This window comes from Scyliorhinus canicula, chromosome 13 (genome assembly GCF_902713615.1).
Source record: "Scyliorhinus canicula chromosome 13, sScyCan1.1, whole genome shotgun sequence".
Classification (NCBI taxonomy): Eukaryota; Metazoa; Chordata; class Chondrichthyes; order Carcharhiniformes; family Scyliorhinidae; genus Scyliorhinus; species Scyliorhinus canicula.
Window position 1 is genome coordinate 81,962,536 of NC_052158.1, and position 24,602 is coordinate 81,987,137.

Sequence of the window (24,602 nt, forward strand, 5' to 3'; positions counted from 1 at the left end):
TCATCTGCATCCAATTAACAGAATGCAAATAAGGTTCACATCAGCCTTGGGCAGGTACCATCGGACATGCCGATGAGGGCTTGGGAAAATTCCACCCAAGATGTTTCTGTAGACCAACCACAACATAAACAAACCAGGAACAATTCATTCAAGTTAAAAAAATCGGAATCCAATACAATTTGACAGGATATTGAAATAGATCTTTCATAGATCCTCCTACAATGTGCTTCAATATATCAGAGTCAATGAAGGACAAATGTTTTAAAAATAGCCTCTATTTGGCAATGGTTGATGCAACCTTTATTTTTTTTTTATAAATGTTTTTTATTCAGTTTTCATGTTTTATATTGAACAAATTACAAATTGTTAGAGAGAGAAAAAAAAAAGAACACGCAAAAATTAACATATATATTTACAGGCAAGCATCTTCGTAATAATAACTGTGGCCTCCCCCCTTTAGCCGGCATACATATTTTACATTCCCCAATATGGCCGAGGCACATGTTTATTGGCATTTATTTAGTTTGGTTTTGGGCCTTAGCTAGCCATCAAACCCCCGTAACGAACCCGTAGCCCCCCCCCCCCCCCCCCCCCCCCCCCCGGCTACCTTCCCCCGATTCCCGTCCATTTTCCCCTGATTCTTGGCCACCCGACTATTCTTCCTCTTGTACGTTGGCCACAAACAGGTCCCGGAACAGTTGCATGAATGGCTCCCACGTTCTGTGGAAGCCGTCGTCCGACCCTCGGATGGTAAATTTGATTTTCTCCATTTGGAGAGATTCCGAGAGGTCGGACAGCCAGTCTGCAGCTCTGGGCGGTGCTGCTGACCGCCAGCCAAACAGGATTCTACGGCGGGCGATCAGGGAGGCAAAGGCAAGGGCGTGTGCCCTCCTCCCCAGGAATAGATCTGGCTGGTCTGAAACCTCGAAGACCGCCACTATCGGGCATGGCTCCAGCCTCACCCCCACCACTTTGGACATAGCCTCGAAGAAGGCTGTCCAGTACTCCACAAGTCTGGGGCAAGACCAGAACATGTGGGCGTGGTTGGCCGGGCCTCTTTGGCACCGTTCACATCTGTCCTCCACCTCCGGGAAGAACCTACTCATACGGGTTCTTGTTAAGTGGGCTCTATGTACCACTTTTAGTTGCGTCAGGCTGAGCCTTGCGCACGTGGAGGTGGAGTTGACCCTATGCAGTGCTTCGCTCCAGAGTCCCCACCCTATCTCCATCCGCAGGTCGTCCTCCCATTTCCTTCTTGTTGCGTCCAGTACGGTGTCGTCCCTTTCTACCAGTCGGTCATACATGTCGCTACAGTTCCCTTTCTCTAGGATACTTGCGTCCAGTAGGTCTTCCAGTAGTGTCTGTCGTGGCGGTTGTGGGTACCTCCTTGTCTCCTTTCGTAGGAAGTTTTTGAGCTGCAGGTACCGTAGCTCGCTACCCCCAGCTAGCCGAAATTTCTCTGTCAGTTCGTCCAGTGTTGCGATCCTGTTGTCCGTGTATAGGTCCCTGACTGTCAGTGTCCCCCCGTCCTGCCTCCACCTTTTGAAGGTGGCGTCAGTCAGTGCTGGTTTGAACCTATGGTTGTTGCAGATGGGAGCCCTGTTCGACATTTTGTTCAGGCCAAATTGCTGCCGCAGTTGGTTCCAGGATTGGAGGGTGGCTGTCACCACTGGGCTGCTGGAGTGTTTTTTGGGTGGGGATGGGAGTGCTGCCGTGGCGAGGGCCCGGAGGGAGGTCCCCATGCAGGAGGCCTCCTCCGCACGCACCCACTCGGCTTCTGGCTCCTGGATCCACCCCCTTACTCGCTCGGCTGTTGCCGCCCAGTGGTAGAATTGTAGATTCGGGAGGGCTAGCCCCCCCCCGGATTTTATTTTTTGTAGGACCTTCTTTGGGATCCTAGCATTTTTACCCCCCCATACGAACGCCATGATAAGTTTGTCCAGCGCTTTGAAGAAGGCCTTGGGGATGTAGATCGGAATGGATCTAAACCAGGAAGAGGAATCTGGGCAATACGTTCATTTTGATCGTCTGGACTCTCCCCGCGAGGGAGAGTGGGAGTGTGTTCCATCTTTGCAGGTCCTTTTTTACTTCCTCCGCCAGGCTGGTGAGGTTCCATTTGTGGATCCCTTTCCAGTCATGGGCTATTTGGATCCCCAGGTAGCGGAATTTATGTCGGGCTTGTTTGAACGGCAGCCCCTTTAGTGCTGCCACCCCCCTTGCTGGTGTACTGGGAAGATCTCGCTTTTGCTCATGTTGAGTTTGTAGCCCGAGAAGGCTCCAAACTCTTTCAGGAGCGCGATGATTCCGTCCATGCTGCTTTGTGGGTCCGAGATGTAGAGGAGCAGATCATCTGCATAGAGTGAGACTCTGTGCTCTCTGCCTCCCCTTTGGATCCCCCGCCAATTTTTTGCTGCCCTGAGCGCGATTGCTAGCGGTTCGATTGCTAGTGCGAACAGCAGCGGGGACAGTGGGCATCCTTGTCTGGTGCCCCTGTGCAGCTGGAAGTATTGGGAGTTGGTATTGTTGGTCCGTACACTCGCCATAGCATAGTGTACACTTGTATAGGAGCTTTACCCAAGCGGTGAACCCTGTTCCAAGTCCGAACCGCTCCAGTACCTCTATGAGGTATTTCCATTCGACTCTGTCGAAGGCCTTTTCTGCGTCCAGGGAGACGATCACCTCTTGTGTTCTCTCCCCGGAGGGGGTCATTATCACGTTCAGCAGGGGCCTAATGTTCGAGGTGAGCTGTCTAACTTTGACGAAGCCCATCTGGTCCTCTGTGACCACCTCAGGTACACAGTCTTCTAGCCTTTTGGCTAGGATTTTGGCCAGTATTTTGGCGTCTGCGTTCAGCAGAGATATGGGTCTGTATGACCCACATTCCGTTGGGTCTTTGTCTTTCTTAGGTATCAGCGAGATTGAGGCCTTTGCTAACGTGGGTGGCAGTGTGCCCCTAGCTAGCGAGTCTGTGAACATCTCCCGCAGGTGCGGGGCCAGTGCTGTCGCAAATTTTTTGTAGAAGTCCGCCGGGAATCCGTCCGGTCCCGGCGCCTTCCCCGTCTGCATGGAGCTAACGCTGTCCATGATCTCTCCCAGTGCTAGTGGTGCTTCCAGGTCCCGTTTCCTACCCTCTCCCACGACTGGTATGTCCAGTCCATCAAGGAACCGGTTCATCCCAGCCTTCCCCATTGGGGGCTCTAAGGTGTACAGCTCTTGGTAGAAGGCCTTGAAGGTTTTGTTAATCCTCTCTGGTTCTGTTTCTAACATGCCTCTGGTACCCCTGATTTGCGCAATTTCTCTGGTGGCTGCCTGCTTTCTCAGCTGGTGTGCCAACAGGCGGCTGGCTTTGTCTCCGTGTTCGTACAGGGCCCCGCGTGCCTTGCGGAGTTGGTGTACTGCTTTCCTAGTGGAAAGCAGGTCAAAGTTCCTTTCTAGTTCTTTTCTCTCCGCCAGGAGCTCTACGGTCGGGGCCTCGGAGTATTTACGGTCTACCTCCAGTATGGAGTCGACCAGCTTCTTCCCAGCCACCCTTTCCTCCCTATCTCTTTGCGCTTTGAAGGCAATGATTTCCCCTCTTAGTACGGCCTTAAGCGCTTCCCAGAACGTGGAGGATGATACCTCCCCGTTTTGGTTGTTCTCCGTGTACTCCGCTATGGCTCGCGCTATCCTTTCGCTGAAGGCCTTGTCAGCTAGTAAGGCACCGTCCAGCCTCCATGTGGGGCGCTGGGCCCTTCCCGTCTCTAGCCGCACATCCATGTAGTGTGGGGCGTGGTCTGATATCACAATTGCGGAGTATTCCACTTTGTCTATCCCTGGAAGCACCGTTTTCCCCACCACAAAGAAGTCAATTCTGGTGTACACGTTGTGTACTGGGGAGAAGAAGGAGAATTCTTTCTCCCCCGGGTGGGCGAACCTTCAGGGGTCCACTGCTCCCATCTGCTCCATAAAGTGACCGAGTTCCCTTGCCATGTTTGAGGTTTTCCCCGTTTTGGGGTTTGATCTGTCCGTCTTTGGGTCCTGTACACAGTTGAAGTCCCCCCCCCATGATTAGTCGATGCGTCGCTATGTCCGGGATTTCTGCCATGGTCTTTTGGATGAAGCTCGTGTCGTCCCAGTTGGGCGCGTACACGTTGACTAGGACTACCGGCGCCCCATCCAGGGCCCCGCTGACCATGACATACCGCCCCCCTGGGTCTGTAACCGTCTTTGTCGCCCTAAACATTGTCCTCTTGCCGATCAGGATCGCCACCCCCCTGGCCCTTGTCCCATAGCAGGAATGGTGGGTTTGTCCCACACAGCCCTTTCTTACCCGCAGTTGGTCCTGCTCTCTCAGGTGCGTCTCTTGGAGGAAGACTATGTCGGCCCTCATATTTCTGAGGTGGGTGAGGACTCTAGATCTCTTCACTGGGCCGTTAAGTCCCCTTACGTTCCAGGTGATTATCCTGGTGGGGGGCTTCTGCTCCCTCGTTCCTGTGGGATTAACCATGTTTGTCTGGTGGACGAGCCCCTGCCCTCCGGGGTTTCCCTTTGTTAGGGGGCCGTCCAGGATAGCCGCTACCACTGCTCTCCCCATGCGGTCGGGTCTCTGCGCTCCGGGGTTTCCCCTTGTCCTGGGGGCACCCGCCATGGCCGTCCACTGTGTGTCCGCCATGTGGGTAGTCCCCTGCACTCTGGGGGGCCCCTGTGCCCACAGACCGTACTGGATGGGTGCTTGCAGCGGTTCCTTGTTCCGAGCCCTTGGTTGTGGTACTTTGTAGCCCTGTTCCTTTTCTGGCCTCTTTTGTCCCTTTGTCCCTACCTTTCCCCTCCCTGGTCTCTCCCTCCCTGTGTGCCCCCCCCTGGTCTCTCCCTCTACCCTCCTCCCCTGTATACCCCTCCTTTGCCCCTCTATACCCAGTCCCCGACTTTGGTGGGTGATCTCCCCCCTCCCCTGCCTGGCGCCTTCCCCCCTGTTGGGGGTGCACTGCGGCCCTGCTTTGTTGCGTGCCCCCGGCGCCAGCTTTCCTGCTAGTACGGTGGCTCCCCTCTCGGAGGTTGTTGTCTCGCTTCTCCTCTACCTGGCCTCTACTGTTTTTTGCCCGCTCTTCTCCCATCCTACCCGTTGGCGTGCCGTTGCTCCTTGCCAGGGGCCCCTCGTCCCTACCTCTCCTGCTGTTCTTCCAGCCCGTGCTCCTCGACGAACCTATTCGCCTCAGCAGGGGCTGTAAAGAAATATTCCTTGTTTTGGTATGTGACCCAGAGTTTCGCTGGGTACAGCATACCAAAACGCACTTTGCTCCTGTAGAGAGCTGCTTTCCCTCTGTTAAACTCAGCCCGTTTCTTAGATATATCCACTCCAAGATCTTCATATATTCGGATGGTGTGCCCTTCCCATTTGCAGGCTCTATTTTCCTTGGCCCAGCGCAGGATTGTCTCCCTATCCCGGTACCGGTGCAGTTTGGCTATGACTGCTCTTGGTTGTTCCCCTGCCTTGGGCGATGCAACCTTTATGAAAGTAAATGATTAATTGAGTTCTAATCGCTACAATCAAGCATTGCATTAGTGGCTGGTTTAGCACACTGGGCTAAATCACTGGCTTTTAAAGCAGACCAAGGCAGGCCAGCAGCACGGTTCAATTCCCGTACCAGCCTCCCCAACAGGCGCCGGAATGTGGGGACTCCCAAGTGCAGATCGCCAATTCTCAGCCTGAAAAAGTGGCAAGACACCTGCGCTGATTCGAAGGAGGAATGCCCGCCTTATTTTCTGACAATCAGGCATTTGAGCGAACAGCCCTTCCTCCAGCTTCAGCTAATTCTGATTAGCAGCTCCAAATTGTGAAAAAAGTATTTTAAGAGCTATGAGCCCAGCAAAATATTAAATACCATTGTGCTGTCATGACAGTCTACAGATAGAGATATCCTCTCTTTTAAGTCAGATTTATAACCAAACCAACTTGTGTCTCAACTATGTTAGGCTAATTTTAGTACCCACCTATTGTATTAAGCATATAAAATGCAAGAAAGACAGATGGAAGGACAGGCAGGACGGTAAGGGAGGTGGTGTAGCAATGATATTTAAGGACGACATCAGGGCGGTAGTGAAAAATTATATAGGTACTATGGAGAAATAGGCTCAATCCATTTGAGTGGAAATTAGAAATAGTAAGGAGAAAAGGTTACTGATTGGCATAGTCTACAGGCCTCCAATTAATAACATCATGGTGGGACGGGCAATAAACAAAGAAATAACTGATGCATGTAAAAATGGTACAGCAATTATAATGGGGAATTTTAATCTACATGTCGATTGGTCAAACCAGGTCGGTCAAGGCAGTCTTAAAGAGGAGTTCATAGAATGCATCTATGATCGTGTGTGATGTAGTGGAGCCTACGAGGGAGCGGGTCATCCTCGATCTAGTCTTGTGTAATGAGACAGGAATAGTTAATGATCTCATAGTTAGGGATCCTCTTGGAAGGCGCGTTCATAGTATGGTTGAATTTAAAATACTGATGGAGGGTGAGAAGGCAAAATCCAATACCAGTGCCTTGTGTTTAACAAAAGAGACTACAATGGGATGAGGGAGGAGTTGGCCAGGGTAGATTGGGAGCAAATACTTTGTGGTGGGACAATTGAGGAAGAATGAAGGAGTTTCAAAGACATTTTTCACAGTGCCCAGAAAAAGTATAAATCAGTGAAAAGGAAGGGAAAAGGATAACCAGCCATGGATATCTAAAGAAATAAAGGAGGGTATCAAATTGAAAGAAAAGCTTCACAAAGTGGCAAAGATTAGTGGGAAACTAGAGGATTGGGAAATCTTAAAATGTCAACAGAAAGCCACGAAAAAAGCTATGAAGAAAAGTGCGATGGATTGAGAGTAAACTAGCTCAGAATATAAAAATAGATAGCAAACATTTCCACAAATTTATAAAACGAAACAGTGTAGCAAAGGTAAACATTGGTCCTTTAGAAGATGAGAAGGGGGATTTAATAATTGGAAATAAGAAAATGGCTGAGGCATTGAACAAGTATTTTGTGTCAGTCTTCACAGTGGAAGACGCAAATAACATGCCAATTATTGTTGGCAAGGAGGCTATGGCAGCTGAGGACCTAGAAACAATCATTATCACTAAGGAAGGTAGTGTGGGCAACCTAATAGAGATAGAGAAATACAGCACAGAACAGGCCCTTCGGCCCACGATGTTGCGCCGAACTTTTGTCCTAGGTTAATCATAGAATTTTGGACAATTTTTCATGGCCAATGCACCCAACCTGCACATCTTTGGACTGTGGGAGGAAACTGGAGTACCCGGAGGAAACCCACGCAGTCACGGGGAGGATGTGCAGACTCCACACAGACAGTGACCCAAGTCGAAATCGAACTTGGGACCCTGGAGCTGTGAAGCAATTGTGCTATCCACAATGCTACCGTGCTGCCCTTAAGAAGTTAACCTACACTCCATTATTCTACCCTAATCCATGTACCTATCCAATAGCCACTTGAAGGCCCCTAACGTTTCCGACTCAACTACTTCCACAGGCAGTGCATTCCATGCCCCCACTACTCTCTGGGTAAAGAACCTACCTCTGACGTCCCCTCTATATCTTCCACCATTTATCTTAAATTTATGTCCCCTTGTAATGGTGTGTTCCACCCGGGTAAAAAGTCTCTGACTGTCTACTCTATCTATTCCCCTAATCATCTTATAAACCTTTATCAAGCCACCCCTCATCCTTCTCCGTTCTAATGAGAAAAGGCCTAGCACCCTCAACCTTTCCTCGTATGACCTACTCTCCATTCCAGGCAACATCCTGGTAAATCTCCTTTGCACCTTTTCCAAAGCTTCCACATCCTTCCTAAAATGAGGCGACCAGAACTGCACACAGTACTCCAAATGTGGCCTGACCAAGGTTTTGTACAGCTGCATCATCACCTCACAGCTCTTAAATTCAATCCCTCTGCTAATGAACGCTAGCACACCATAGGCCTTCTTCACACTACCTGGGACTAAAGGTAGACAAGTCTCCTGGACCTGATGGAATGCAGCCCAGGGTACTAAAAGAGGTGGCAGGGGAAATAGCAAATGGACTTGTGGTAACTTATCTTTTAAAAAAAATAAATTTAGTGTATCCAATTATTTTTTTCCAGTTAAGGGGCAAATTAGTGTGGCCACTTCACCTATCCTGCACATCTTTGTGTTGGGGGAGTGAGACCCATGCAGACACGGGGAGAATGTGCAAAAAACACACAGACAGTGACCCAGGGCTGGGATCGTACCCGGGTCCTCAGCGCCGTAGGGAGCCATGCTAACCACTGCGCCACCGTACCACCTTGTGGTAATTACCAAAATTTGCTGGACTCTGGGGCGGTTCCAGCAGATTGGAAAACAGCAAATGTGACACCACTGTTTAAAAATGGAGGTAGACCAATGGCGGGTAACTATAGGCCACTTAGCTTAACTTCTGTACTGGGGAAAATGCTAGAATATACCTTTAAGGAAGAAATAGCAAGACATCTGGATAAAAATGATCCCATTGGGCAGACGCAGCTTGGGTTCATGAAAGGCAGGTTATGTTTGACTAATTTAGTGGAATTCTTCGAGGACATTACGAGCGCGAAGGACAACGGGGAACTGGTGGATGTGGTGTGTCTGGATTTCCAGAAGACATTCGACAAGATGCTGCACAAAAGGCTGCTGCATAAGATGCAGGTGCATGGTGTTATGGGTAATGTATTAGCATGGTAGAGGATTGATTAACTGATAGAAAGCAAAAAATGAGGATAAATGGGTGTTATTCCAGTTGGCGATCAGTGGCAAATGGCGTGCCTCAGGGATCAGTGTTGGGTGCGCAATTGTTCGCAACTTACATAGATGATCTGGAGTTGGGGACCAAGTGTAATGTGTCAAAATTTGCAGATGACACTAAGATGAGTGGTGGAGAGTCAAGTGTGCAGAGGACACTGAAAGTCTGCAGAGGGGTATTTTGGTAGGAATAACAGCAAAATGGACTATTATTTAAATGGTACAAAATTGCAGTCGGCTGCTGTGCAGAGGGACCTGGGTGTCCTTGTGCATGAATAGCAAAAAGTTAGTTTGTAGGTGCAGTAAGTAATTAAGAATTCAAATGGAATTTTGTCCTTCACTGTTAGACGGATGGAGTTTAAAAGCAGTGAGATTATGTTGCAGCTGTATAGGGTGCTGGTGAGGCCACACCTGGAGTACTGTGTAGAGTTTTTGTCCCTTACTTGAGAAAGGATGTACTGGCACTGGAGGGTGTGCAGAAGAGTTCACTAGGTTGATTCCGGAGTTGAGAGGATTAGTTAATGAGGAGAGATAAGTAGACTGGGACTATACTCATTGGAATTAGATGAACAAGGAGAATCTCATAGAATCATATAAAATTATGAAGGGAATAGATAAGATAGAAGCAGAGAGGTTGTTTCCACTGACGGGTGAAACTAGAACTAGGGGCATAGCCTCAAAATAAGGAGGAGCAGATTTAGCACTCTGTTGCGGAGGAACTTCTTTACCCAAAGGGTCGTGATTCTGTGGAATTTCCTGCCCAGGTGAAACAGTTGAGGCTAGCTCGTGAAATGTTTTTAAGGCAAAGCTAGATAGATGTTTGAACAGTAAAGGAATTAAGGGTTACGGTGAGCGGGCGGGTAAGTGGAGCTGAGTCCACAATCTTATTGAATGGCGGAGTAGGCTAGAGGGGCCAGATGGCCTACTCTTGCTCCTAGTTCTTATGTTCTTATACAGTGCCATTCATAACCTGTGGGCATCCCAGTGCACCATAAAACCAGTGAGGTGCTTTTGAAGTGTAGTTACCATGGTCATATAGGAAACACAGTAGTTAACCCGAGCACAGCAAGGTCCCATAGACAACAACGTATTTAAACCAAATAATCGACTTTGTGCTGTTAATTGGGCGATGAATATAGAGGACACCAATGATAATTACCATGCTCTTCTTCAAAATGGTGCCTTTTAGGTCCACCTGAGAACAGTTGGTTTAAACATCTCATTTGTAACTTGGCACTTCCAACAGTGCACACTCCTTCAGTCCTGTGCTGGGGTATGGGCACAGATTTTTTGTGCATTGAACCCATAATCCTTTGACTCCGAGGAGAGAATGCTAATAACTGATGTGTGGCTGACCTAGTTCAAAAGGAGTTCAATTCAGTGAGCAAAGACAAACAGAACAGCAACAGAAAACAGATCCAAATACAAAAGGACAAGCCAGCACAAACAAAACTGTTTAGTTTGTGAGCCAGATTTGGGTTGATTTTTTAAATTTGAAAATGTGTCCATTTGATATTTCTAATGCTCCTCGGCAAGTTAACTAACTCTTAACAAGATCTTTATTCCTAGTCACTTGTCCCATGTTGAGTTACTCCTTATTTGAGAGGTGGTTAGAATATGGTCTTACTGACTGAATTGCAGGTCATAAATTTCAATGAATACCGTAGCTGCTTCTAACTGGCTCCAGAATGACAATTGAAACTACTTGGGTGCACAGTAGCACAGTGGTTAGCACTGTTGTTTCACAGCAGCAGGATCCTAGGTTCAATTCCCACTTGGGTCACTGTCTGTGCGGAGTCTGCACATTTTCCCAGTGTCTGCGTGGGTTTCCTCCGGGTGCTCCGGTTTCCTCCCACAAGTGCTGAAAGATATGCTGAGAGGTGAATTGGACATTCTGAATTCTCCCTCAGTGTCCCCAAACAGGCTCCTGAGTGTGGCGACCAGGGGCTTTTCACAGTAACTTCATTGTAGTGTTAATGTAAGCCTACTTGTGACAATATAAAGATTATCATTATTATTGTGTAGGAGAGCTGTGGGTAATTAGAATTTGGCAGAGGTGGTGAAGGGAAACAGTGAGCGAAATGAGGGAGCGGTGGGAGAGATGAAACTACCAGCAGTATATGATTGACTGCAAGCCTGACTAATTGCATCGAAGTGAGATGTTTGCCAACGCCACCTATCCCTCTCCGCATTCACCACCACACCCCAACAAATTCAGCAATGAAGGAGGAGCGAGGGCAACCGCTACATTTTGTTACCTACGCTGTTCCCAACAAATAAACTGCAACCAAGATAACATAAGAATGCCAAGAATGGAACCCTCCGCACTTCCTTTGTAGCAGTGGCAACTTTCTACGAAAAATACCACAGGAAGTATTGGAACAGTACCTTCCAAACTCGGAACCTCTACCACCCAGAAAGACAAGGGTTGTAAATGCATTGGTATACCATCACCAGGTTCCGCTCCACGCCACACATCATCTTGACTTGGAACAAACTCGCAGTTCAAGAAGACGGCTCACCATCAAAGGCAATAAATGTTAGGTAAGAAATACTGGCCTAGCCAGCGATGTCCAAATCCCATGGAAGAATAAAACTGCATCGTTTAACAGGATTACAACAACAAAAATGATTGGTTCACCAATCAACTTGCTATATCGCCTGACCTGATCTTTGATCCTCATTTACATAGCACTCTCTCCTCACTCCTATGATATTATCATAAATGTAAGAACTGCAAAGGTTAATGAAATGTCTAACTTAACCACTAGAGGGAGCTAGATGTACAAGTATATAAGACATTGATGCTAAGCCTTCTGGGTGAGAGGTTGAGGAGAAGGCTGGAAACAGATTGAAGGAAAGATAGTGGGAGTGAGAGCAGACCATAGTTAATGCTATAGTGTAGAGATTAGTAGTAGATGAGTGTGGATTATATGTTTGTTCTCAACTGTGTATTATCTAGGAGTGTGTTGAATCCAAATTAGTGTGAATACATTTAAAGCTTTGTTCAATTTAAAGCTGTTTTGTGGTCTTCGTGAACACTACGCCAACCATCCTGAAATAAGCAACACAAAGAACACCACAACTCTCAAGTTTTCTTTAATTCTACAGCTCTACAAACAATGCAGATAACCTGCTTTTAAAATAAACTATTAGTTCGCACAGCAACTGTTATAGGCCCCAGCTGGTCTGAGTGAAAAGTTTAATATCAGGCACAAGTGTGAAGGCTGTTGAGGCAAGCACAAGTGAAAATGTCACACCCTTCAGTTACTGAATACAAGCTCCACACAAAGTATGCCAACGAGTCATTTTGACATATTACCAATGACTTTTGGACTGCCCAATTTTTAAAAAGTCAAACCAGGAGCTAACCATGTTATACTACATCCCGTCAATGTCATAGCCACAGTCCAAAGATGTGCAGGTTAGGTGGCTTGGCCATGTTAAATTGACCCCGAGTGTCCAGGGATGCACAGGTTAGGTTATGGGGATAAGATGGGGGAGTGGACCCGGGTAGAGTGCTCTTTTGATGGGTTGGTGTAGACTCGACGGGCTGAACGGCCTCCTTCTGCATTGTTTGGATTTTAAGATTATACACTTCATTCCAAAAGCTAATTCTCCAAAAGTGCAGTCTTTCATAGGATAATACAGTTACTTTCTTGTACTCCCACAGAACATTGTTGCTGTTCATATCTGCTAAGGTCAGGCCATTGCTAATAGTGACAAGATAGTAAATTTACTGGAATTAGTGTTCATGATATACACAGAAAACTACATGTATTCCTCACGTATCGAGTTATACGTTTCACGACAGTAATGCTGTGAATTGTAAATATTTATTTTAATTACTTTATTTTATTTTTTAAAATATTTTATCCCATCCTGAAAGTTACAAAGTCAGTGCGCAGAGCGGACAGGGCAAACCCTTAATCCACCTCATTGCTTGCTGTAAAAAACAATTAAAATTCAAATTGAAGTCAATTCATGGTCTCCACAAGAGAGACAAACAAGCTGACAAGAAAAGGCATTGCACTACATCTTGGGCTTTATCTGATGGTTGATCATAGCCAAAAGGCCGAAAAGCGACGAATTGTAAATTTTCCTTCATCAGGTAGTAGGAATATTCCTTCCACACCCTGGCATCATTTTCACCACTTTAGGAAAAATAAAACATACCTTCAAATCATGTTAGAATGTCCAGGGTCTGCAATAAACTAGCTCTAATGGATGAGGGGGAGAAAATGTTAATTTTTCAGTCAGCTATTTTCCTGCTTTGCCGATTTTCTTGCAGTTCTGAGAAAGTATGTATTTAACAGTGAAGACATTGCCTCAACAGAAAGGAGCAGGGTTATTTTCAGATCAGATGCTGGCCAATTCACTAGGGTTCAGCTCCAATTGTAAACTCATGCAAGGACATTGCGGCTTTCCCGCCAGGCAAATTGGACAGCAAGCTGATCTCAGGAAAGAATGAAGTTCAGAAAATTAAAGTACAACATATCTGTTTACAGAGTGTACAAATCATTTTGTTTCCCCGTGGACTAAAGAAGTGAGCATGTGCCTCCCGGTCCCACAAGAAAACTTCAGTCTCAATTCCTGACACAAGCTATTAATCAACTGTTGATGGTGGCCAAACCCCGAGGTCCAAGCGGGAAATGGATAAGGTTGGGGAGTGAGACTTTTCCAGGTCTCATACAGTAGAGGGTCATTTTGTTGTCCACCTTGTGACCTGCTGACACCACACCTGGCGGGAGTTAACAATCTGAGTTTCAGGCAGAATTTTAACCTGCCAGGGTGAACGGGTGTTGGCATTTGTGGGGGGTCAAAACATCAAGAATATTGGCGCATCAGAAGCCAGCAGCAAGCTGCTGCTTCCACATTTGACTCATAAGCATTCACACACATGTGAGAATCCCCCTGGGACAGGCAGGTCTGTAGTTAACATGTGCTAAAGGCCAATTCACTGCATCTATAATGATGGACAGAAAATACCAGAATTACCCAGAAGATTCTGATACAAGGTCAATAGACCTGAAACGTGGGACTGAATTTTTGTTGTAGGGTTGGGACCAATGCTGAGTGCTAATGCCTGAGGCCCGATTTAAAAAAAACATTAAAAAATAATAATTTTAGACTACCCAGTTTTTTCCAATTAAGGGGCAATTTAGCATGTCCCATTCACCTACACTGCACGTCTATTTGGGTTGTGAGGGTGAGACCCACACAGATAAGGGGACAATGCGCAAACTCCACACACTGACCCAGGGCCGGGATTGAACCTGGATCCTCGGTGCCGTGAGGCAGCGGTGCTAACCACTGCGCCACTGTACTGCCCCTCCAAGGCCCGATTTTTAACAGCCAGGCCAATTAGTGGCGAGGGTGCGCACTCACAGTACCATTAAAGATGGAGGGCAGGCTCCCTCGATTGGAGGGAAGGCTCTCCAACACTAATATACCACCGTCGGGAGGTGGGAGCTGCTGATGTTGGTAAAATAGAGGATGTTCAAGATGGAGGCATCATCTGAAGACATTTTAAGCACTTAAAAGTAAAAGGTGGCCACAGTTTCTAGGTTGTCGTTGTGAAGGAGGAACCCCACTACAGGGTGGTTTCTGGCCACAGCTGTGGCCATCTTGCAATCACAGCCAATGGGGGTGGGGTATGTGCCTGGGTTTAAAGTGATAAACGAAATGCTGGTGCTCCAGTCTGCTGCCAAGAGGCTGCCTCTGATCATCGACTGGGATTTGACCTCAACATGGGAGTCAAACCAGAGACTAGAAAATTCAAAGCCTTTGGACGGGATTCTCCAACCACCGCCGGGTCGGCGAATCGCCGGGGGCGGCGTGAATCCCGCCCCCGCTGTCCTCCGAATTCTCCGGCCCTCTAAAAATTGGCAAGGCGTGAATCGCGCCGCCCACCTCAGAGAATGGCGGGGACCGGCGTGACTCAATGGGCCCCGCGGCTGCCCGCATTCTCTGGCCCGCGATGGACCGAAGTCCCGCTGGTTTTTTGCCGGTCGCGTCGGCGTGGATCAGACTAGGTGCCTTACCAGCGGGACCTGGCAGCATGGGCAGGGTCCGAGGTACTGAGGGGGGCGCGGGGCGATCTGGCCCTGGGGGGTGCCCCCACGGTGGTCTGGACCGCAATCGGGGCCCATCGATCCGCAGGCGGGCCTGTGCCGTGGGGGAACTCTTTTCCTACATGTCGTCCGTGTCAGCCTCCGCAATGACCAACACATAGGTGAACCCCCCCCCCTCGCGCATGCGCAGGGACGACATCAGCAGCCGCTGACGCTCCCGCGCATGGGCGGACTCTCACCAGCCGGCGGAGGCCCTTCAGCCCCAGCTGGCGTGGCGCCAAAGGCCTTCCACGCCAGCCGGCGGGGCGCAAACCACTCCGGCGCTGGCCTAGCCCCTGAAGGTGCGGAGGATTCGGGCCGACGCCGGAGTGGTTCATGCCACTCCATCCCACCGGGACCCCCCGCCCCGCCGGGTATGGGAGAATCCTGCCCTATGTGTAAACACTGAGTGAACAGACCAATTAAGGGGGTCGGTTCACTACCTGCTTCTTGTGGGCAGGTAACTGTCACACTATCATCCCCCACCCCCTTTTGAAAATGGCCCAAAGACAAGAATATGCAGCAAGCTGGCCAATAACACGAAAATTGGAAACTCATCCATCTCAGCGTACGCCTCCGTGACCATTTATAAAAATCTTGCTCATAAATTCCATTTCCCTCTTCACAGTTGCCGCCAGACTTGCTGATTATTTCCAGCATTTTCCATTTTATTTTAAATTTCCAGCACTTGCATTATTTTGGCGTTGTCTTTAGTGATGGATTCTGGTTTTAACTGGCAGTGCATGGGTTTCCAGGAGCTTGCCTGTTGAACAGGGCAATAGGACAGTGGGAATGGACAGAACTGAGCAAGTGACAGGAAAACAGAGCTATGACCAAGAGCTATGACCAATTTGGGGCAGCAGGGTAGCATGGTGGTTAGCATAAATGCTTCACAGCTCCAGGGTCCCAGGTTCGATTCCCGGCTGGGTCACTGTCTGTGTGGAGTCTGCACGTCCTCCCCCTGTGTGCGTGGGTTTCCTCCGGGTGCTCCGGTTTCCTCCCACAGTCCAAAGATGTGCGGGTTAGGTGGATTGGCCATGCTAAATTGCCCGTAGTGTCCTAATAAAAGTAAGGTTAAGGGGGGGTTGTTGGGTTACGGTTATAGGGTGGATACGTGGGTTTGAGTAGGGTGATCATGGCTCGGCACAACATTGAGGGCCGAAGGGCCTGTTCTGTGCTGTACTGTTCTATGTATATACCGCTGCTTCTTTGCCGGGATTGTGCTGAGAGAGTGTGCTTTTCAAGACTTTGGGGTCATTTCTTCCTTGCTGTCGGCCTTCAGATCAGCATGGGAGCAGCGTATGCAGCTCTATCTTGGATCCTCTCAGAAGAGGAACAAGAGGAGTAGCAATAGCATCAACAACATAGAATCATAGAATTTACAGTGCAGAAGGAGGCCATTCGGCCCATCGAGTCTGCACCAGAGCTTGGAAAGAGCACCCTATCTAAGCCCGCATCTCCACCCTATCCCCGTAACCCCACCTAACCTTTTGTTTGGACACTAAGGGCAATTTAGCATAGCCAATCCACCAAACCTGCATATCTTTGGACTGTGGGAGGAAACCGGAGCACCCAGAGGAAACCTTTGTTTCGGGACCCTCCAAAGTGGCTGCTTGTGGTGCCATCTTGATTCCTCGGACTGCTCCCTGCCGGCCCAAGCCAATCCTGTTGCCAACTCTGTTCCCCATTCTGTTCCATATACCCCCCGCCCCTCCCCACTTCTCCCCCCTCCCTGTCCCCCCCTCTGTTCCCCTATCACTTCTGCCGTGCCCCCCCCCCCCTTGGCCACGCACTCTCTCTCCACCTGGAGATTGATAGAAAGTACTCCGAGGCCCTGACTATAGAGCTGCTGGCGGAGAGGGAAAAGCTTCAAATGGACTTTAACCACTAGGCAAGCAGTACACCAACTCCGCAAGACACGGGGTGTGGTGATAACCACTGTAGATATGCATACTTGCAGTAGGGGGATGTATGGCTGTACCTGTAATACAGGTTCCTCCGGTAAGCCCCTGCCGGCTAGCTCCGCCCAAAGGGAGCTTGTGTATAAATATGCGTGTGAGTCACTCAGACTCTAGTCTTCAGTTGCAGCCGGAGGAATAGCATCACACAGCAATAAAGCCTCTATTGAACTTGTCTCTCGTCTTTGACTGTAATTGTTAGCGCCACACGGGGGACCTTCGACACGGTGAAAAGGCTGGCCACCAACTAGCTCACCAGCTGAGAAAGCTGGGAGCCATGAGGGAAATAGAGCAGGTAAAATATAACAGAGGCAGATTGGTAACGGAGACTGGAGAAATTTGGGCGAGGGGTGAAAATCCTGTACAACGCCCCCAAGGCGAGCGTTCGAACCAACACCCCCAGCTCTGAATACTTCCAGCTGCACAGAGGCACAAGGCAGGGATGCCCACTGTCCCTGCTCCTGTCTGCCCGAGCAATTGATCCCCTGGCGATCGCTCTGCGAGACACGAAAAGCTGGAGGGGCAACCAAATGGGAGGCAGAGTGCACAGAGTCTCACTCTATGCGGATGACTTGCTCCTCCACATTTCAGAACTGCAGGAAGGTCTGAGAGCAATCATGCAGATCCTGAAAGAGTTTGGAATCTTCTTGGGTTGCAAACTTAACCTGGGCAAGAGCGAGGCATTCCCAGTAAACCCAAACGAGAGAGGGACCTTGCTGGAGGGAACCCCATTCAAACTAGCCCAAAACAAATTCCGCAACTGGAGATCCAAATAGCCCGGGACTGCACACCGATCCATAAGTGGAATGTGACCAGCCTGGCGAAGGAAGTTATAAAGGACCTACAGAGATTGGATACACTCCCACTTTCCCTGGCTGGGAGGGTTCAGACAACCAAAATGAATGTACTGTCGATGTTCATCTTCCTGTTCAGATCAATACTGATCTTCATCCCCAAGGCCTTCATCCAAAACATAGACAAAATGCGGTGCTCCTGAGGTTCTTGTTCCTGTTTCAGTGCCTGCCCATCTTCAACCCCAGGGCCTTTTTCAGGAGGGTGACTAGTAGCATTTTGAGTTTTGTGTGGGCGCATGGGACTCCGAGAGTGAAGAGGGTCTTTCTGGAGCGAGGTAGAGATGGGGGGGGGCTGGCGCTGCCCAACCTTTCGAGTTATTATTGGGCGGCCAATGTGTCAATGGTGCGTAAATGGGTGATGGGGGGGCGGCATGGAAAAGGATGGAGATGGCGTCCTGTGGAGGCACGAGCCTGGGGGCCCTGGTAACGGCGCCGTTGCCGCTCCCTCCCATGAGGTATACCACTAGCCCGGTGGTGGCGGTGACCCTAAAAATATGGGGGCAGTGGAGGCGGCACAGGGGGGAAGTGAAGGGCTCGGTGGAGGCTCCATTAAGGGGGAATCATCGGTTCGTCCCGGGGAACATCGACGGGGGATTTAGGGGGTGGTACAGGGTGGGCATTAGGAAGTTGGGGGACCTGTTTATGGGCGGGAGGTTTGCGAGCCTGGGGGAATTGGAAGAGAAATTCAGGCTCCCCCCAGGGAACACGTTCGGGTACTTGCAGGTAAAGGCGTTTGCTAGGCGGCAGGTGGAGGGATTTCCTTTGCTGCCCTCGCGGGGGGCAAGGGACAGGGTGCTTTTGGGGGTGTGGGTCGGGGATGGGAAGGTGTCTGACATTTATAAGGTAATGCAGGAGGGGGAGGAGGCGTCAGTGGAGGAGCTGAAGGCTAAGTGGGAAGGGGAATTAGGGGAGCAGATCAAGGACGGGACTTGGGCGGATGCCTTGGAGAGGGTTAACTCTTCCTCTTCATGTGCGAGGCTTAGTCTCATTCAATTTAAGGTGCTGCATCGGGCTCACATGTCCGGGACTCGGATGAGTAGGTTCTTTGGGGGCGAAGATAGGTGTGCCAGGTGTTTGGGTAGTCCTGCAAACCATGCCCATATGTTCTGGGCCTGCCCGACACTGGAGGAATTTTGGAAGGGGTGGCGGGGACGGTGTCGAGGGTGGTTGGATCCAGGGTCAATCCGGGCTGGGGACTCGCGATCTTTGGGGTTGCGGCGGAGCCGGGAGTGCAGGAGGCGAAAGATGCCGGTGTTTTGGCCTTTGTGTCCCTAGTAGCCCGGCGACGGATCTTGCTGCAGTGGAAGGATGCGAGGCCCCCAAGTGTGGAGACCTGGATCAGTGACATGGCCGGGTTTATCAAACTGGAAAGGGTCAAATTCGCCCTGAGAGGATCAGTACAAGGGTTCTATAAACGGTGGCAGCCTTTTCTGGACTTTCTGGCTCAGAGATAGGGAAATGGGTCAATAGCAGCAGCAACCCAGGGGGAAGAAAGAGAGGGGGGGGGGGGGTGTTATCTATTTGTTCTACAGTTATTCAATTTAATAAGTTGTTAATTTATTTTGTTGTTAATTTATTCTGTTGGTCATTGGGGTTGGTGGGGTGGGGAGGGTTCGGTGTACTAGCTGTTACGGTTCTGGGGTGTTATGACTGTTATTGTTAGAGACCGTTGCTATTTTCATTACTGTTTGTTGTTGTGTAAATACAACATTTTTCAATAAAAATTATTTAAAAAAAAAACATAGACAAAATGATCATGGTGTTTATGTGGTGTGTGTGTGTGTGTGGGGAGAGGGGCTGGGGGGCGGAACCCGAGAGTCCCCAAATCAACACTTCAAAGGAGAAAAGATCGGGGTGGTCTGGCACTATCAAACTTACAATACAACCACTGGGCAATGAATGCAGAGAGAGTGAGGGGATGGATATATGAACCCACCCGGGTGCGGATGGAGGAGCATCCTGCAAGGGAACGACCCTCCGGGCCCTCGCCACGGCAATGCTCCCATCCCACCCACCCACCCCCCTACCCCATCCGACAAAATACACACCCTACCCAGTAGTGGTATCCACACTAAGGACGTGGAATCAGATGAGGCAACATTTTGTTCTGACCGAGATGTCCCCCATGGCCCCCATCTGTGGAAACCACAAGTTCCCACCAGCCATGCTAGACACCATGGGGAGTCCTGTGAACCATGCCCATATGTTCTGGGCATGCAGAGAGAGTGACAGGACATGGAAACAGGACATGCGGACGCTGACACTCAGGGACTTTTACATGAGAGACAGACTAGCGACACTGGGCTAACTGACGGAGGAGCTGGAACTACCAACAGGACAGGAACTTAGACACCTACAGGTAAAGCACTTTCTCCGCAAGGAGATAGTAGGATACCCCAGGGCCCCGGAGACCACATTACTGGAGGACCTGATAAACACGGACAGTAAGAAAGGGGGCAACTGCGGCATAATCTACGGACAGATACTGGACGGGGCAAGACTGCCACTGGACGAAGCCAGACAGAAATGGGAGGACGAACTGGGAATAGAAGTAAGCTGGGGATTCTGGAACGAAGCACTGAGCAGGGCCAACTCCGCCTCCTCCTGCGCAAGGCTCAGCCTCATGTAGTTAAAAGTGGTGCACAGAGCACACCTGACCTGAACCCGAATGAACGGTTTCTTCCCAGAGGTGGAGGATGGGAACTGTTTCTTCCCAGAGTTGGCCGGGCCTCCCAGAGAGGCCCGGCCAACCACACCCACATGTTTTGGGCCTGTCCCAAACTTGCTGGATTCTGGACAGGCAATGGATTCCGAGGCAATGTCCAAGGTTGTGGGGGTGAGGGTGGAGCCATGCCCGACAGTGGCAATCTTCGGGGTATCAGAACAGCCAGAACTACACATGGGGAAGAGGGCCGACGCCCTAGCTTCCCTTATCGCACACTGGAGAATCCTGCTTGGCTGGCGATCAGCAGCACCGCCCACAGCTGCAGACTGGCTGGCAGACCTGGCGGAATTTCTCCATTTGGAGAAGATCAAATACACCATCCAAGGGTCGGAAGAAGGCTTCCTCAAAGCATGGGAACAATTCGTCGGCCCGTTCCAAGACCTGTTCGAAGCCAATAGCAAGTCGGGGGAAAAGTGCGATATAACATAATAATAATATTAATAATAATAACCGTATATTGTCACAATTATGAAGTTACTGTGAAAAGCCCCTCGTCGCCACATTCCGGCACCTGTTTGGGTAAGCTGGTACAGGAATTGAAACCGCGCTGCTGGCCTCGTTTCTGCATCACAAACCAGCTGTCTAGCCTACTGAGCTAAACCAGCTCTGTATGATGGGATGGGAGATGGGAACAGACAGACAGGCACATACAACTCTGGGTGGGGGAAGAGAGGAGTGAACTCAGGGGAACTACAGGGGGAAGCATGGGGGGGAGGGGAAGTGGGCGGAAGGCCCCCCTCCCTCAAACCTGCAAGGCAGGCAGCAGAAAACATAAAGGGAAGGATGGGGGAGACGGGCGGGTGGATATGTATATGAGAACCACACGTGCTATAAATATTAAACGTAAAATGTTACTGTGTATAAATTCAAAGTACCAATAAAAATATTTATTTTTAAAAAAGAGCATCTCAGTGAGGCACTGAATGGCTAAGGAGCGGTCTCCACCATACTATTTAAGATGGAAGACTAAGTGTGCATGGCACTGCTCAGGGTGAAGCATGCACTTCAGTTTTACCACATGTGATCCATGCAGGTTATTCACAGAGGTGGACATCCATCACAAAGGCCTGAGGCAACCACCTCTAATCTCTCTTTATTTGTGCAAAATTCTAGCAGAATTTTCTGCAACCAAATGGCTCTTCAGGCTCTGCTTGGAGGGATTTTACACTGCTGGCTACTTCCAACACCTTCTATCTAGTGATGTAGGGATAATAGATGCATTGGTATTAATTTTTTAAAATTTCCTCAAATTTGGAAAGGTACCAGCGAATTGGAATACCACAAATGTAATTATTAAAGAAAGATGGGGGGCAGAAGTCAGGAACTTATAGGCCAGTTAGCCTAGTATCTGTCATTGGAAAAATGCTGGAATTCTTCGAGGATATTGTGACGATATGCAAAATGCAATTCTGTATACAATATTGTACATGACCTCCGACCAGCAGGTGGCAGTGTAAGTCTATCATGTGGCTCTGTGCCTGAATGGAGTTGGTAGTAAGTCGTGTTGGTGGATAGTTGTAGCAGGTCCCCAAGCAATTGACATTTTCAATACATTTGTCTTCAAAAGCGAGGCAAATAGAAAGAACTTTGATGAAGTTCTTGAGCATTTTGAGCGACACTGCTCTCCTAAAAAAAATTAAATCTTTGAGCACTATATGTTTTGCATGTACACCCAGAACGTAGGTGAGGCATTCGATAGTTTTCTCACCGATTTGCGGTCGAAAGCACAGTCATGTAATTTTAGTATCCTCCAGTCATAAATGATCCGCGATCAGATCGTTTTCGGGATTTCCAACGATGAGGTTTGCGAGAGGCTTCTAAAAGAAACAGAGCTTCAACTCGAAAATACTATCCAAATAGGTCACGCCAGTGAGCTTGCAGCAAGGCAGATCAGCACATTGAATCTCCAGCATTTTGGCGAGAAAGTAGATGAGGCGGCCAACGCCATTAGTGTGATGATGCACTTGAATAAAAAAACGTGCTCCTGGTGCAGACAGCCATTTTGAGAGGCCGACCCAATCCTCCACTGTATGCCAGCCAGGTGGCAAACAACATTTGCCACGACATTGTCCAGCATTTAGATTATAGAATTTACAGTGCAGAAGGAGGCCATTAGGCCCATCGAGTCTGCACCGGCTCTTGGAAAGAGCACCCTACCCGAGGTCAACACCCTATCCCCAGTTCCCAGTAACCCCACCAACACTAAGGGCAATTTTGGGCACTAAGGGCAATTTAGCATGGCCAATCCACCTAACCTGCACATCTTTGGACTGTGGGAGGAAACCGGAGCACCCGGAGGAAACCCACGCACACACGGGGAGGATGTGCAGACTCCGCACAGACAGTGACCCAAGCCGGAATCGAACCTGGGACCCTGGAGCTGTGAAGCAGTTGCGCTATCCACAATGCTACCGTGCTGCCCTTTGGAAAGGTATGCTCCAAACATGGAAGAACAAATCATTTTGCTCGACAATGTTTTTCTTGTGAAAAAGAGAGAACAAATGAAAGCCATCAACACAGTTGATGAAGTATGCCTCGAAGACACGCTCTTCATCAACATGATCTCTAGCAGGAACAAGTATCGTCATTGCCTGCAAAATGACAATGTTGCAATGACAATTTGTAGCAACAGTGCAGTTAATGCGAAAGCTCAAAAATATAAATGGACAGTGCCATTAAAGATGAATGACCCACTAATAACATTCAAACCCGACACAGGTGCAAAGGCCAACCTCATCAATTTGTCAAAAAGGTGCGATTTAAACCACAAATAGTAAACAATAGTGTTGTTAAGAGATTACAATGGAAACAAAATTACGACATCAGGAGCATGCAAGCTCGATGTCAATGTGAAAAACAGAATTTACACATTGAAAGTTTCTGTTGTAGAGGTGGAACTTGAATCTCTCCAAGGAATAGAAGCATGTGAGGAACTTCAAATAGTTCAACGGGTTTACAGTGCACATAGCACTTCAACCAAGGAGAACGCAAAGCCAGTAATACATGCACCGAGACATGTACCAGCTCCATTAAAAGACAAATTGAAGGCTGAGCTAGAAGAGGAAGACCATGAAGGTTCATTGGGCATTAATGAAGAGGTGATAACAAGTATCATCGAATCTGTGCTGGAGAAAGATGATTGTGAAAGCTCTAAGATGGAGTGTGCAGAGACTGAAAGTGAGATTGCAACAAAAGACAAATTAAGAGAAAACAAATCAGCTGAGAACAACCAGCTGGAAATTAAAGAAATAATCCCCATTTTGGAGGACATTGACCTGTCCGCGATACAGGAACACAAGAGTTTGCAGATCATTCCTGAAGTCACAAGCTTGCCTTCAACTTCAAAGGCGTCCAAGCATCCGCTGACATTAGATGCCTCACCAGTTCATGGACACACAGTACAGCTCTCGAACGGAAGCGCCAAACTGCTTCAATCCAGCAAAAGCTCCAAAAACAGCTAATTCCTTGGCCGAGACCAGCAGCAAGGATGATGCCAAAGGTTGACAGGCAGATGTGAGCGTGTACCTTACCAAGTTCAAGGATGCTGGCACTAAAGCTAAGAAAAAAAGGGAAGAAAGAAAGACCTGGGGCGGGATTGTCCGTTAGCCGAAGCCGTAATTGGAGCGTGCGTTTGGGCGGAGAATAGCTCCCGTCACCGAAATCACAGCAGGCGCGGTTTGACGCCTAATGGCGATGCTCCGCCTCCTCAAAAACAGCATCAATGCGACACACGCTGCACGTAGTTGCAAAACCATTCGCATATCATTAGTGAGCCCACCCGCCATTCTCCGCCTCCGATGGGCCAAGTTCTCGACGCGTAATCCACGTGTGCTCTCACAAATCATGAACCTGGTTTGGTGGCTGCTGAGAGAGAGAGGGAGAGAGTGAGAGAGAGAGAGAGAGAGAGGGAGAGAGAGGGAGGGTGTACAGACAGTTTCCAGCACACCATACTTCGCCGACAGCCGTGCCGCTGGCCGGGGAGCTACTGTCAGGGCTGGGGGAGTAGTGGGGGGTGGCAAGGCGGTGGGCTGTGGGGTCAGGATGGATGGGTATGCAACACCGTTATCGCAGCCAGCAAGGCAGCCATGCAGCTGCACATGCCGCTGACAGCCGGCTTTAAATATGGTGGCCTGGGTTGTACAGGTGACCCTACCAAGGCACCTGGCCCCAGC

At 49.1% G+C, this 24,602-nt stretch overlaps 1 protein-coding gene and 1 long non-coding RNA gene across 3 annotated transcripts in view; both read right to left on the reverse strand.

The window, feature by feature from the left end:
• efhd1 (EF-hand domain family, member D1) overlaps positions 1 to 24,602 on the reverse strand; it is a 169,499-nt gene that overhangs the window by 12,158 nt on the left and 132,739 nt on the right. The gene's annotated exons all lie outside the window — the stretch shown is intronic.
• LOC119976271 lies at positions 11,864 to 13,143 on the reverse strand. The gene is made up of 2 exons (XR_005462892.1): positions 12,957 to 13,143; positions 11,864 to 12,007 (listed from the first exon to the last, which is right to left on the reverse strand). It is a non-coding gene; the product is annotated as an uncharacterized LOC119976271 (long non-coding RNA).